This window comes from Dromiciops gliroides, chromosome 3 (assembly GCF_019393635.1).
Source record: "Dromiciops gliroides isolate mDroGli1 chromosome 3, mDroGli1.pri, whole genome shotgun sequence".
In the NCBI taxonomy this organism is placed as follows: domain Eukaryota; kingdom Metazoa; phylum Chordata; class Mammalia; order Microbiotheria; family Microbiotheriidae; genus Dromiciops; species Dromiciops gliroides.
The window spans coordinates 619413408-619427481 of record NC_057863.1 but is presented as its reverse complement, the minus strand read 5'-3'; positions in this window follow the sequence as shown (position 1 = coordinate 619427481).

Below are 14074 nucleotides of genomic sequence, written 5' to 3'. Positions count from 1 at the left end.
AGACACTTAGCAGCTGTGTGACTCTGGGTAAGTCACTGAACCTGTTTGCCGTAATCCACCGGAGAAGGAAATAGCAAACCACTCCAGTATCTTTGCCAAAGAAAACCTTAATGGCCAGTATTGATGTGCTACAGTCCAAAGAGTCACAAAGAGTTGGATATGACTGAACAGTTGAACAACAATAACAAATAGTTCTGGACTAAGCATTTGGGATAAAAGCAAGGTCAAAAACAGTCCCTGCCCTCAAGGAGCTCATAGTCTAATGGAAGAGACAACTATGTACAAATAAGCCATAGACAGAATAAACTGGAAACAACGAACAGAGGGAATGTGATAGTATTAAGAGGGGTCAGGAAAGGTTTCTTGGAGGTGAGAAAATTGCTGGCACTTGAAGAAAACCAAGAGGAAGAGATGAAGAGGGGGAGAATTCCAGGTATGGGGACAGACGGGGAAATTGTCAGGGACCTGGAGCATCACATTCAAGAAACAAGACCAATGTCACCGGATTGAAGAGTTGGGAGGCTGGGGTGGAGATAAGATAGAAAAAAAATAAAAAGGTAGAAAGAGGCCAGGTGATGAAGGCTTTTTTTTGGGGGGGGGTGAGGCAATTGTGGTTAAGTGACTTGCCCAGGGTTACACAGCTAATAAGTGTTAAGTGTCTGAAGCCAGATTTGAACTCAGGTCCTCCTGACTCCAGGGCCGGTGCTCTATCCACTGCACCACCTACCTGCCCCGTGATGAAGGCTTTTGAACCCCAAACAGATGATTTTATATTTGATGCTGAAAGTGATAGGGAGTCCCAGTCACTGATGGGAATTAAGCATCAGCTAAATGGTTATTGATTAATTCGAGTCAACAAGCATTTATTAAATGCTTCTCACGCTAAGTTCGGGGAATACAGATTCAAGCAGAAAGATAGTCCCTGCACTCAAAGAGCTTACATTCTAATGGGGAAGACAACCCACAAGAAGCTGTAAAGGGGGGAGGAGGGTGGGAAGAGTGATGGAGGGAAGTTCCTAGTGATGGGGACATAGTAGAGAAAGTCCAGAAAGTGAGGAATGAAATCTGGAAAGGAGCAAAGACATAGCTGGCCTGAGTGTCCCCCTTAATGGAGGTTCTGGGAGGAACCAATCAATCAGGAGGAGTAGGGTACTTCCAAGTGTGTGAAGAACCAAGGATGGAGTAAATTTCCAAGGTGAAGAAGTTTCAGTGGTATGGTGTAAGTCAAGAGAATTGGGGGAGGGGGAGCAGCTAGGTAGCACCTCGGATAAAGCAATGGCCCTGGATCCAGGAGGACCTGAGTTCAAATCCAGCCTCAGACACTTGACACTAACTAGCTGTGTGACCCTGAGCAAGTCACTTAATCCTCATTGCCCCGAAAAGAAAAAGTAAGAAAGAAAAAGAAAAGAGAATTGGGGGTGGGGAGAGGATGGAGAGCAGTAAAGGTCTGTTCAGTGGTGATAAAGCCTTGATTCAGTTTATCCCAGGGCTAGCCCAGGTTGATCATGCTTCTTGGTCTGTGGGTCTGAAGTCTCCTGGTTTGCTGGCCAAGCAGTCAGGATTGTTTCAATGTCTTTTGGGGGGGGGGGGTTGTTTTTGTTTTGTGGAGCAATGAGGGTTAAGTGACTTGCCCAGGGTCACACAGCTAGTAAGCGTCAAGTGTCTGAGGCCGGATTTGAACTCAGCTCCTCCTGAATCCAGGGTTGGCACTTTATCCACTGTGCCACCTAGCTGCCCCCTGTTTCAATGTCTTTTAAGGAAAAACTACCCTAACCTTTGAGGAGTAGAGCCTAAAGAAAAGCTAGCCCAAGCCACATGGGAGGAAGGTGGTAGGGAAGTCTAGTGGACAACATTGTGTCTACTTCATGCAATGAATAACATCCTAGATTTGGAGTCAGGCAAAACTGGGTTCAGATCGTCTTGGCTGTGTGACCCTGGACAAGTCATTTAATGTCTCTGAGCCTCTGTTTCCTCACCTGCAAAAATGGGATCATAATGGTACCTGCCTCAGAGGGTTGTTGTGAGGAACAAATGAGACAATGCCAGCCAGTAAAATGCTTTGAAAGCTGAGAAAAGTAAATCCTTCTTATTCCATAGTTCCCAACAATATTTCTACTTTCTGGAAGACTTTTAGATCATAGATATGGAGGTGGAAAGGACCTTGCAGGTCATATGACACACACACACATCCCTTCATTTTACAGATGAGGAAACTGAGGTAAAATAATTTACTCAGGGTGACACAGCAGATCAGGGATGGGAAACCAGCTTCTCTGGCTCTGACTCTAGCATTCTTTGCGGGATCCTTTGCAAGCCTACTGGTGCTAGCTCACCACCAAGGTATTGAGCCTCTTTGACGTCATTGTCACCTCAGCCTGGCACCTTTCAGTGTCTGATAACCACCCCCAGGGCAGAGCGGTGACTGCCCTTTGACACTTGAGTATATAACATGACACAGCCCCCTGTGTAATTCTTATCAAAAGCTGAAAACATGATCTGCTTTTTCAGCCCAAGCCATAACTTGAAGCAATTCATCTGATAGGGGAGAAGCTTCCTTTTTAGAAAGAGTTATTTTGGTATCCAAGACAACCACTGAGAGAGAGGGTTTCTGTAGATAGATTTGCTTCTGTTGACCTCCGTAGAGGTGTATGCCTGCTTCACGTAGCCCTTGATCTCCTCCCCGATTTGAATCTCTGGTGGGAGCTGGGCATCATTTCTTTTTCCCTCCTTCCAGTTCGCTGATGCTGTACTGGTATTCAGGGCTCCAGGAAAGGACCAATGGTACCTGAATCTACCAAAGCTGGAATCCTAACCTGGCACCTATCCCTGACCCTCAGGATCCTTTCTTCCCTTCATTAATCCTCCTTAACCTGCCTTATCCAGGGCTTCCCACAGACTAAAATTAGTGTTGATGATTAATTAGTAAGCTAGTGTTTGTAAAGTGCTAAGTGAAGTGCTAAATTTTATTAGCAAATAGCTCCTTCACTGCCTTCCTAGTCCCAGCTTGATTGTCTGCTTTGAGGGTGGGGTGCTTCCTGGGATTATAACATCACAGAATCATAGAATATAAACTAGGAATGACCTATGGATAAATAATGCAGGACCTGGGGGCAGCTAGGTGGCACAGTGGATAAAGCGGTGGCCTTGGATTCAGGAGTACCTGAGTTCAAATCCAGCCTCAGGCACTTGACAGTTACTAGCTGTGTGACCCTGGGCAAGTCACTTAACCCTCATTGCCCTCCAGAAAAAGAAAAAAAATGAAATAACACAGGACCTTATGGATCATAACATAAAGCTGAAAGGGACCTCTGAGGCCATCTAATCCAAGGTCTTCATTTTACAAATGAGGAAACTGAGGCCCTGAGAGATTGAGTAACTGGCTCCATTTCTTAGAACTAGAAAGAGAATAAGCATTTATATAGCACCTACTAACTTCTGGGCACTGTGCCAAGTGCTTTACAAATATCTGATCCTAACAGTATCCACGAGACACAGGTACTGTAATCGTCCCCATTTAATAGTTGGGGGAAATTGAGGTTAAATGACTTGCCTAGGATCACATTGCTAATAAGTACCTGCGGTTAGCTTAGAACTCAGGTCTTTCCGACCCCAGGCCCAGGCCCACTTTGCCACCCAGTTGACTCTACCTAGCTAGTGTCAAGTAGAGGGATTTGAACTCAGGTTTATATGCCTTTGGATCTAGTACCCTCTCATTGGCCTCAGAAGTCATCTAATCCATTCCCTCTCTGAGCAGGAATCCCTCCCACGACATTACCAACAAAAAGTCAGCTGGCCTCTGATCAAAGACTTCCCCTTCTTTGTTGTTTGTCCTTGCTCTTGAAGACGACCAAAGACATTATGAGGGTGATGTCATGACTTGCAGTGAATTGGATTTAAGTGAGACAGAGCTGGGGAAGCTAGGTAGCACAGTAGATAAAGCACCAGCCCTGGATTCAGGAAGACCCGAGTTCAAATCCGACCTCAAATACTTGACACTGGCTGTGTGACCCTGGGCAAGTCACTTAACCCTCATTGCCCCACCAAAAAATAAATAAATAAGTGAAACAGAGCTGTGAAAAGTCACCAGTCATTCTCTCCTCCAGTGTCCACTGGCAGGACAATTGGAGATGACTCCAGGTGCAGTAGGAGACCCTTAGCCTTTTAAGCTAAGGTCCTTCCCAGGTCTCAAGTTTGTCTGAGGCAACACCCATACAGTGATTAAGGATAGGTAAGACTTCCCCTGATGAGTAATTCAATACTTATTTCTATGAGAAGAGACAACCCAACTTATCCACACTTTGGATTCCTACTTAAAAGTTTATTTTTGTTGGTTTTGTTTTTTTTTTTTTTACTTCCTAGCATCCAAGTCTTCTTTCCAACCCAGTGAAGAGAAAATAAGGGACATGGGAAGTGTTTTTGAGCATTCAGAAGGGTTGTCATGTGGAGGGCTATTTTCATGATACCACTCTTTTCTGGTTCTCCCCCTGCCTTTCTGATCAACCTTTCTCTGTCTCCTTTCCCGGGTTATCATCAATATCAGACCCCATAACTGTTAAGCATTACTCAAGACTCTATCCTGGGCTCTCATCTTGCCTCTCTCAGAATTGTTCTTCTTGGTGACGTTCTCGGCTCCCATGGGCTATGGCATCTATCCATCCAATCCCAGGCAGTCTTGGCCCCCAGAGGACTGAACTAGGGCAACAGGTAAAAATCAAAGAGGGGACAGTATAGGTCAGATGTCAGGGGGGGAAACCTTCCTGATGATCAGAGCTGTCCAAAGGTGTAAGGAGTTGATAGTTCAGCAGGTAGGGCGATTCTCCCCTCAATGGAGGTCATCAAACAAAGGCTGGACTGATCACGTGTTGGGTGTGGAGGATCCAGGTATAGACTGGACAAGTCAGGCACTGAGAGTCCTTCCAAGTTTTGTAAATTAGCTGTTGTTCTTCTTAGCATGACTTCATCCCCCTCTCCCAAAAGATAGCTATTTGAGACAAGTGCATGTGGGAGGACAAGGAACATAAGTCAGTGATGACTAAGTCCGCCTAGCTCCATTGCTGGAAGGTTCTCACAACTGGTGCTTGGCTCACTCTAGTCTCTGTGAAAACTCCTTTCTGTGTGTGTGTGTGTGGGGGGGGGTTGTGGGGGTTTTTTTTCCTGGAAGGCAGTGTCTTTCATAATGCTTTAACAATCTAAATCAATCACCTGCTTCTACTTGAAGCCAGAGTTTAAGGCTCAGAATTCTGAGGTTAATTGCCTTTTCTGATTCCCCCAGGTGTTGTTTCCCACCATCCCACCCCCAAGTGTCCTTGTGTCTATTTTGTCTATATTTATATATGTATATGCCCATAACTAGATTGTAACCTTCTTGGGGGCAGGGATATTTTACTTTTGTCTTTGTATCCCCACCACCACCTACCATAGTGCCAGGCACACAGTAGGCAATTAACTAATTCATTCTAATGTATTGATTAAGCAATCTATGAGATTCCCCAATATAGTTATTTCCCAATTGATATTTCTTAGACATCCCATGATCGCTCCATGTCTGTCAATTATCCTTCCTGCTCCCCTCTCTTGGCCTGATTCTCGGTCAGATCTTGGCCCTGACACTTACTGTTTGTGCCTTTGGGTGAGTCGCTGAGCCTCTAAGCCACAGTTTCCTCATCTGTAAAAATGCGAAAAATGTTACGTTTCCCACACTGTATCTGTTGCTGTGGGGATCCAGTGAGATAATGTATGTGAAAGACCTGCTCAAGAAACTCCAGTGGCTCCCTATTCCCTCTAGCATAAAGCACAACCTTTAATGGTCTAACACCTCAAGCCCTTTTAGCAGGGTTTTAGAGTAGCCAATGAACAGAGAGCTTAGACCCGGGGTCAGGAAAAACCTGAGTTCAAATCTGGCTTCAGACACTTACTAGCTGTGTGAACCTGGGCAAGTCATTTCACCTATTTCTGCCTCAGTTTCCTCATCTACAAAACGGGTATAATAGTAGCCCCTTCCTCCAAGGGTTGTTACGAAGATCAAATGAGATAATATTTGTACAGTGTTTCGCAAACCTTAAAGCACTATAGGGATTATTATTACTTTACAACCTAACTATAACTTCCCCTGCCCCCCGGCTGATTATATATGACTCCCCGTCAGGCACCCATCATTCCAGACAAACCGGTTTATTTGAGTTTCTCCAGACACAACATTCCCATTTCCCACCTTTGTGCCTTTGTATAAGTTCCCCTAAGCTCTGGAATGTTCTTGCTTCTGACCTTCATCCCTTTAGCTTCTTTCAAGGGCAAGCTTAAGCACCACTTCTAGCTGGGGTGTTATAGCAGCCACCACCCCCTCCAAAATTACTTTCTCTTTATTTGCACCGACTTGGGTTGACAGGGATCGTTTCATTTTTGTCCCAGCAGCCCAGAGATCACAGAACTACAAGGGACCTTAGGGACCATCTGGTCTAGCCTCTTATTTTATAGACGAGGGAACGGAGGCCCAGAGAAGTTGTGACTTGCCTGTAGAAGACTCTAAAAATGGGAGATATTCTTACATTCCTCCCTTTCGCTTTCATTTGTGATATTGCAGCAATGGTGTTCTGATAAATATTTAACAACCAACTCTCCAGGGGGATAACACACACCCATGACCCACTTTAAAGTGCTACCCACATTCTTAACAGTTTCTTTACCACTTTCTTCATTCTAGAAGAAAAATGACAATCAAATAAAGTCCTAATTGTAGCATTTGCAGATTTCTGAGGTGGTTGTTTAATTGTTTTGTTGTGTCCAACTCTCCATGGAACCATTTCAGATTTTCTTCTCCAATATACTGGAGTGCTTTGCCATTTCCTTCTCCGGTTCATTTTACAGATGAGGAAACTGAGGCAAACAGAGTCGAGTGACTTGCCCAGGGCCAGAGTTGTACTCAGGAAGATGAGTCTTCCTGACTCTGGCCCTGACACCCTATCCACTGCACTGCCTCGATGCCTGATCTCTGAAGTGAAAATGCTCATTTGGAAATTTAACTATCAGCTTTCAGGAGCCCATTCAAGCTGGCTCTAGCACACCTCTTCATTGTAGCCATTCCTTAAGTCTGTCAACACCCCCAAGATGTCAAAGTCCAAATAAAATGTTGTACAACCAACATCCTATGTAAATATGGAACAAGAATAGTATAGACATAGAGAGGTCCCAAGCCCATGTCTACTAGCACAGACAACACAAGCCCACCCACATCCTAGCCACAGGACCTTTGAAAGGCTGAGGCTTAACATGCAACAGGTGGGGCAGGAGGCAGGAGACATTCATCTGAGCTACTCACAGAGAGAGCCACCAGCAGAGAAGAATCTTCTGAGTGAAATCTGGCTTCCCTAACACCAGTTCTCCAGAGCCCTGAATGAAGCTTTTGTCTCCCCTTGGCCAAGTCCTATCTGGCACTTGGTGGATGGTCTGGCTGATTTCCTCACAGACATGTTTCTGCAAAAGGGCTTTAAAAGTTACTGTTTAAAACACTTGAGTTGCTGTAAATGGCCCCCGGTGCAGTGTCAGGAAAAGAGCCCTGGATTCAAATCCTGGCTTGGTGGCCTTCAGTGGGTCCTTTAGCCCCACTGGGTCTCATCTCTCCCATCTGGGAAATTAAAGGGTCAGACTTGGTGGCCTCTGGGGTCTCTTCCAGGTCGGGATCTGGGATTCTATCCTTATGGGTGCCTGGATGAAGAGCTGAACACAATTTTGGAGGCATTATACAGATGCCACTCCCTATGAGAAGTCTTCTCTGATTTCTTGAAAGAGAAGCTTCTTTGCTGTGCACTTACCATTTTCTAACTGAATCACAGCTTTTCGTGTATTTTATCCTCCCTAAGTCTGTAAACTCCTTGAAAACAGGGAGGCTTATTCTTTTTTGTCTCAATGATCCCAGCCCATAACATAAAGCCCCAAATACAGTAGGTGCTTAATCGTGGAATATTAGAACCTTAGACCATACATTATCTGTCTGGATCTTGTGCATTTTATAGATGTGGAAATGAGGCCAAGAAAGATAAAGTGACCTCTCCAAAATCACTTGGGAAGAAAAGGAAAGAGAATAAGATCATGGCAGGGAGTGGGGGGGGGGGAGGGAGGAGGTGGAGGAGAGAAAAAGAAAGGGAGAGAGAGACAGAGAGACAGAGACAGAGAGAAGGGAGACAGGAGGGAAGAGGAAATGGAGAAGAAGGAAACAGAGAAGAGAGAGAAAAAGATATAAGAGAGGGAGAGGAAGGCAGAGGAAAGAGAGGGATAGAAAAGAGAGGGGGAGAAGGGGGGAGAAAGGGAGGGAAAGGGGAAGAGAGGAGAGAGAACAAGTGAGGAGAGGGAAGGAAGGAATGTAACAATAACGCAGACCATAGTAGAGGAATATTCTTTCCATCCCCTCTCTCCATTCCCAGTTGAAATTATTTTGTATTGGGAGCAGCTAGGTGGTGGAGTAGATAAAGCACCGGCCCTGGATTCAGGAGGGTGAGTTCAAATCTGACCTCAAAACACTTGACACTTACTGGCTGTGTGACCTTGGGCAAGTCACTTAACCCTCACTGCCTCGCAAAAAAAAAAAAAGAAAGAAAAAGAAAAAATTACTTTGTATTTCATATGAATATAGATGTATATAGTATTTACATGTTGCTTCCCTCTATGAGAATGGAACCTCAATGACGGGGTTCATTTATTTATCTAGCCCCCAGTACAGTACCTGACACATAATAGAAGTCTACTAAATGCTGACTGAATTGAAATGAATACACAATACATACAAATAATAATATAGTTCTGCCCTCTTAGTCCTTGATAATAACTGGTCTATAGGCTTTTAAAGTTTGACATAAATTGCCTCATTCTATCCATATGAGATTTTTGCAGGATTCATTTTGCCCATTTTTCATATGGGGCAATTGGCTCCAAGTTTAAGTGGCTTGCTCCAGGGGATGGGAGAACCTTGTAAAGGGAGTATGGGAAATAGTTGGTAAATACCTATATCATTCTATCAAACTACACTCCCAAATAGTCATGTTAGTGAAATCTGTGAATTGAAGAGAGAATAGTGAGAAGAGAGGAATAGAGTGTAAAGGAGAGGGAGCATTATAACGCTGGAGAATCTAAAGCAGACATTTGAAGCCTGCCTTACCAGATCCAAAAATGATGCTTTTCATTTTGAACTAGAAAAATAAAATCAGTGATAACTCAGTGAAAGAAAAGCTAATTGGTATACAAAAATATGCAGAAATTCTGAATTAATTTTTTGATCAATGAGGCTACAGAATTTACATCGTGCCCTTTGAGAAGCATAACTTATTCAAACCGCATTCATAAAGCTTTAATTGCATTTATAACAATTAATCTCTGCAAATCCAGATCCTCCATCCTGCTATCAATCAAATTCAGAGCAAGAAAAATTTGGAGGTTGAATATGATCTGTGGAGATCTCTTTCAAAAACTATACCAAGAATAAAATCGTTGATTGACAAGAAACAAAATCAAAGGTCTCAGTAATTCTGATAAATATTTAACAATTATATGACATTAAAAAATCTGTTATGGGGCAGCGAGATAGCATGGACCCTGGATTCAGGAGGACCTGAGTTCAAATCCAGCCTGAGATACTTGACACTATCTGTGTGACCTAGGGCAAGTCACTTAACACTCATTGTCCCACAAAAAAAAAAAATAAATTTTTTAAAAAATCTATTATGTACTGAATAAAGTTTTCTATTTCTCCTACACATACGCATGGTGCACTATGGAATTTCTTTCCTGTTGAATAGGAGTATGGGAAGGTTTACTGAAAGTCAGGGCTTAGGAGGACTGAAAAGGGTTGAGAAGACCTGATGTAGACATTGATTATAGAGGCCAAATCCTCAGAGAATCCTTGAACTTCCTTTCATTCAGCATCCTGCTCCCATCTCAAGCAGCCCTAGAACATTTCACATCGAAGAAAGTCTTATTGCCTATAGGCTTATGGTCAGACAGATAATTGGCTGCGATAAGTGGAGTCACTGGATTATTAAAGGCATAATTCCCAATCATTAGCTACTTTACAAATTTCGGGTTGCTGCTAAGAGCAGGAAGATAGTCTAGTCCTTCAAAAACTGTTTTATAAAAAGCCTCAGTCTTCATACCCTGCTGAGTCTTTCACAGCTGTTTAATCAACAAATAGTGGGAAACACAGCACTTCTGGCCAGGTTTTGAATGGTCACTGCTAAGGTTCATTTTGCATATCTTGCTATCTTTTTTCCTTTCAGCCCTTTGGACCATCAAAGTTCCAAAAGATTATGCTCTGGGGTAAGTAATCCACCCAGTTTTGGACCTCCGGCCAAGAGTCCCGAGGTGTCCCAGTCGCTAAGTTGATGAGTGCAAATTCACATAACCCACTTGTATTCCCCTGGCCCCAGACTAGAAGGCCATGCTTTCAGAGCTACACCCCAAATGTTTTCTTGACATCTGCCCTGCAGCTGAGGGCATACTCCTTCCTCCCCATCTTTCCACCTCTTTCTCTGAAATCTGTAATCAAATCAATGCTACCTCTGCTTCTGGAAAAGCAATGTCAATCAACTTCTCAATGGTTCCATTAATCAGCCAAATCAAAACACCCCTCACTGGCCAACGTGCCACTATATGTAATATCACCCCCATTAGAATGTAAAGGGGGGAGCTAGGTGGTACAGTGGATCAAGCACCAAGCCTGGAGTCAGGAAGACTCAATTTCCTAAATTCAAATCCAACCTCAGACACTTAGTAGCTATGTGACCCTGTGCAACTCACTTCACCCTGTTTGCCTCAGTTTCCTCATCTGTAAAAATGGATCAATGGCAAACCACTCCAGCCTTTTTACCCAAAAAACTACAAATGGAGTCATGGAGAATCAAACAACTGAAACAACAACATTAGAATGTAAGCTCCTGGAGGGCAGGAACTGTCATCTCTTTTTTGTATTTTACCTCAACACTTAAAACTGTGCTCATGGTGGGGTTTAATGATTACCCTTCATTCATTTGGAATCATTTGTAAATGAACTTAACCAAACTGCCCAAGTGCTGGACTCTACACTTTTCACAGAAGAATTATTGGGTTTTCTAACAGTGAGTCCAAATACTCATGAGGACCTCAGATATTTCCCTCAATGACACAGGTCATGCCTGCCCCTCTTTGTACAACTCTCATCTTCATTCTACTATATGATCCTGGCTACCTTTCTCAGGAGTTTGCTCGGCATTTCTTAAGACTCTTAAGGAGAAATGTATCCATGGGCAGATGGGCCAACCTGTATGCAAAATGGCTCCATGAACCTGCCTAAATGCAAATGTTTGATTCAGTATTTTAAAAGACTTCTTAAATAAAAAGAACTTTTGCAAGTAAAATAAAGCAAGCTATCACATGTCACATGTTCCATATGTGTACTACAGGTACTGGGGGGATGAGGGATCCTGAGATCACAAAGATAGCATTGGAGCACATGGACTGTAGGTGGGTTATCAGCCCATGCACTCCATCTTTTTTTCCAATCTTATTTTTCTTTGATTACATCTTCACTCTTCTAATCCTTTGTAATAACTGTTTGTGATGTGGGCCTCTCTGTTCCCCTCTGATAAGACAATATTTTATAAAGTGCTGAGCACAGGACTCGGTACGTTGTTTTTTTATTGTTGTTGAGTTGTGTCCAATTTTTTGCAACCCCATTTAGGGTTTTCTTTGAAAAAATACTAGAGTAATTTGCCATTTCCTTCTCCAGATGATTTTACAAATGAGGAAACTGAGGGCAACAGACTTAAGTGATTTGCCCAGGATCATGAAGCTAAAAAGTATGTGAGGCTACATTTGGACTGAAGGAGATGAGTCTTCCTGACTTCTGATCCTGCACTCTTATCTATTTTGCCGTCTAGCTGCTTTACTACATTATATAGTCTTGGAAAAATTATTTAAACTTCTGGGCCTCAGTTTCCTCATCTGTAAAATAAAGGAATTATATTCAATTACTTATAAGGTCCTTTAAAGCTATATATTTGTCATTTATGTTTCTATGATCCAACATAATTGTCTATTGCCACATATTACTTGCCAAGAATGACTTCCCAGGCACTACATAGAACATGTAATCTTGTTTTCAACATATGTCAATGATGCCAAGATTTTTAAAGCTTTTTGTGTCCTCTCTCTCCCTCTCTCTCTCTCTCTCTCTCTCTCTCTCTCTCTCTCTCCCCCCTCCCTTTCTCCCTCCCTCTCTCCCTCCTTCCCCTCTCTTTCTCCTCTCATTTTCTTTCTCCTCCCTCTCGTTTCATTTTGACTTTTTTCTAGTTTGGTGGAGTTAGGAAATTTTAGGAGGTAAAGACAAAGACAGATTGGGGAAAAGAACATTCCTCTTCCGATCTTTCTGTCAGACAAAGTTTGGACAGAGTCCTTGAGTGAGGAGAGAGGGGTTGATGTGGGGAGACTAGATGAGAGAAACTTTGCAGAGACTTTGTGACTAGACTTGGCAGGTTTCTGGTTCCTTCAGGGCAGGCCATGTTTGTTTCTTATATCCTCAGGGTCTAGGGCAATAGTTTGCACATAGCTCTAGCTAGCTGGTACTTGGCAAATGCCTGTTGATAGGAGACCTTCCAGGTACATGAGATGATATAGGCAAGAGCAGCACACCTGAGTGTCCAGGCCAGGGTGTCTTGAGTAAGGCATGGCCAAGGGAGAAGAAAAACAGTTAAGAGTCAGGAAGATGGCAGAGCCATATTTGTAAGCTGTTAGCACACTATCCCCATGGACAACCAAATGCAGCTGGGTGGGAGAGCAGCCTGAATGACCAGAGAATTTCAACAGAATGCTACATGTCAGGGCTAGAATCAGAGGTCCACAGGTAGAACAGACTTCAGAAGACACATGATCCAATTCCCCTCTTTTTACAGAATAGGAAATTGAGGACTAGGGAGGTCAATTGATTTGTCCAAGGTCACACGGATAACAAAATCAGGGACATGATTTGAATCCAGGTCCTCTGACTAGAAGGCAAATCATTCTTTCCACTGTAGCTTGGAGCTTGCCAGGGCTGGAAGCTGACTTAAGAATCACATGACTAGGGATTTGAATCCCAGTTCCAGCAACAACTGTCCCTAACAATATGGAGAAAATCACTCTTATTTTTAGGGTCATGAATTTTAGAAGCCTGGATCCAATTTGGCAAATAACAGGATGCTTTGGAGACAAAATAATGTGTGCGGGCCTGCATCAGTTGTTATAACACCATCTGCCCCACCAGAACATTCTCTGCCCCGTTCTCCATGCATATAACACGCAAAAGAAAAAGAGAGTCACATAGCATCTGTCCTCAAATATTTGAAGATTTGTTCTTCTGGGCCCCAGAAGGCAATACTGGGAGTACTGGGTGGAAGTTAGGAGACAGATTTAAGCTCGATGTAACAAATGGGCTGTCTTGGGAGTTCATGGATTACTCCTAATTGCGGGTCTTCAGGCTAAGGCCGCAGTCGGGGTGAGGGGGTGTTGGGAGGGGGATTCTTGTTCCGGTTTTGATTGGGCTAAGTGGCGAACGGTCCCTTCCAAGTTCTCGTTGTTGGTGTCCTCGTACAACACCTCTTTCCCTAAACCAGAGAGGCTGAAGTGAGAGAACAGGAGTGAAGAAGGTTGCCCCTTCCCTCACTGAACCCCCCCCCCCACACCCTCCCCTTCCGAGCCACCAAGCAATTAATTCCCCTAAGCCATCCATCTGTTGGCCGCGGGCCTTGGGACAGAACTGATTGCTTCCCATTCCCACCACCTTTCACCCCTATACTGTTAAGTTTCATTTTGGAGAGGATGCCAATTTCTGCCTCCAGCCCACCCAGCCCACCCCCTCCCAGCTGTTCTTCCATCTTGACTCTCTTGGGAGAAGCCAGAAGCTCCCACTGTGTCTGAGCCCGGGTTCCTGCCTCCCCGGGGCCATCTCTTCCACCACCTCTACCCCCCTTCTCCCGCCCTTCCCGCATCCTGCAGTGAGAACCGCCTGACCAGTTGACATCAAGTCGTCTCCATGGCAACGGACCGATGTCACAAACCTAGGATGATGACTTCACTG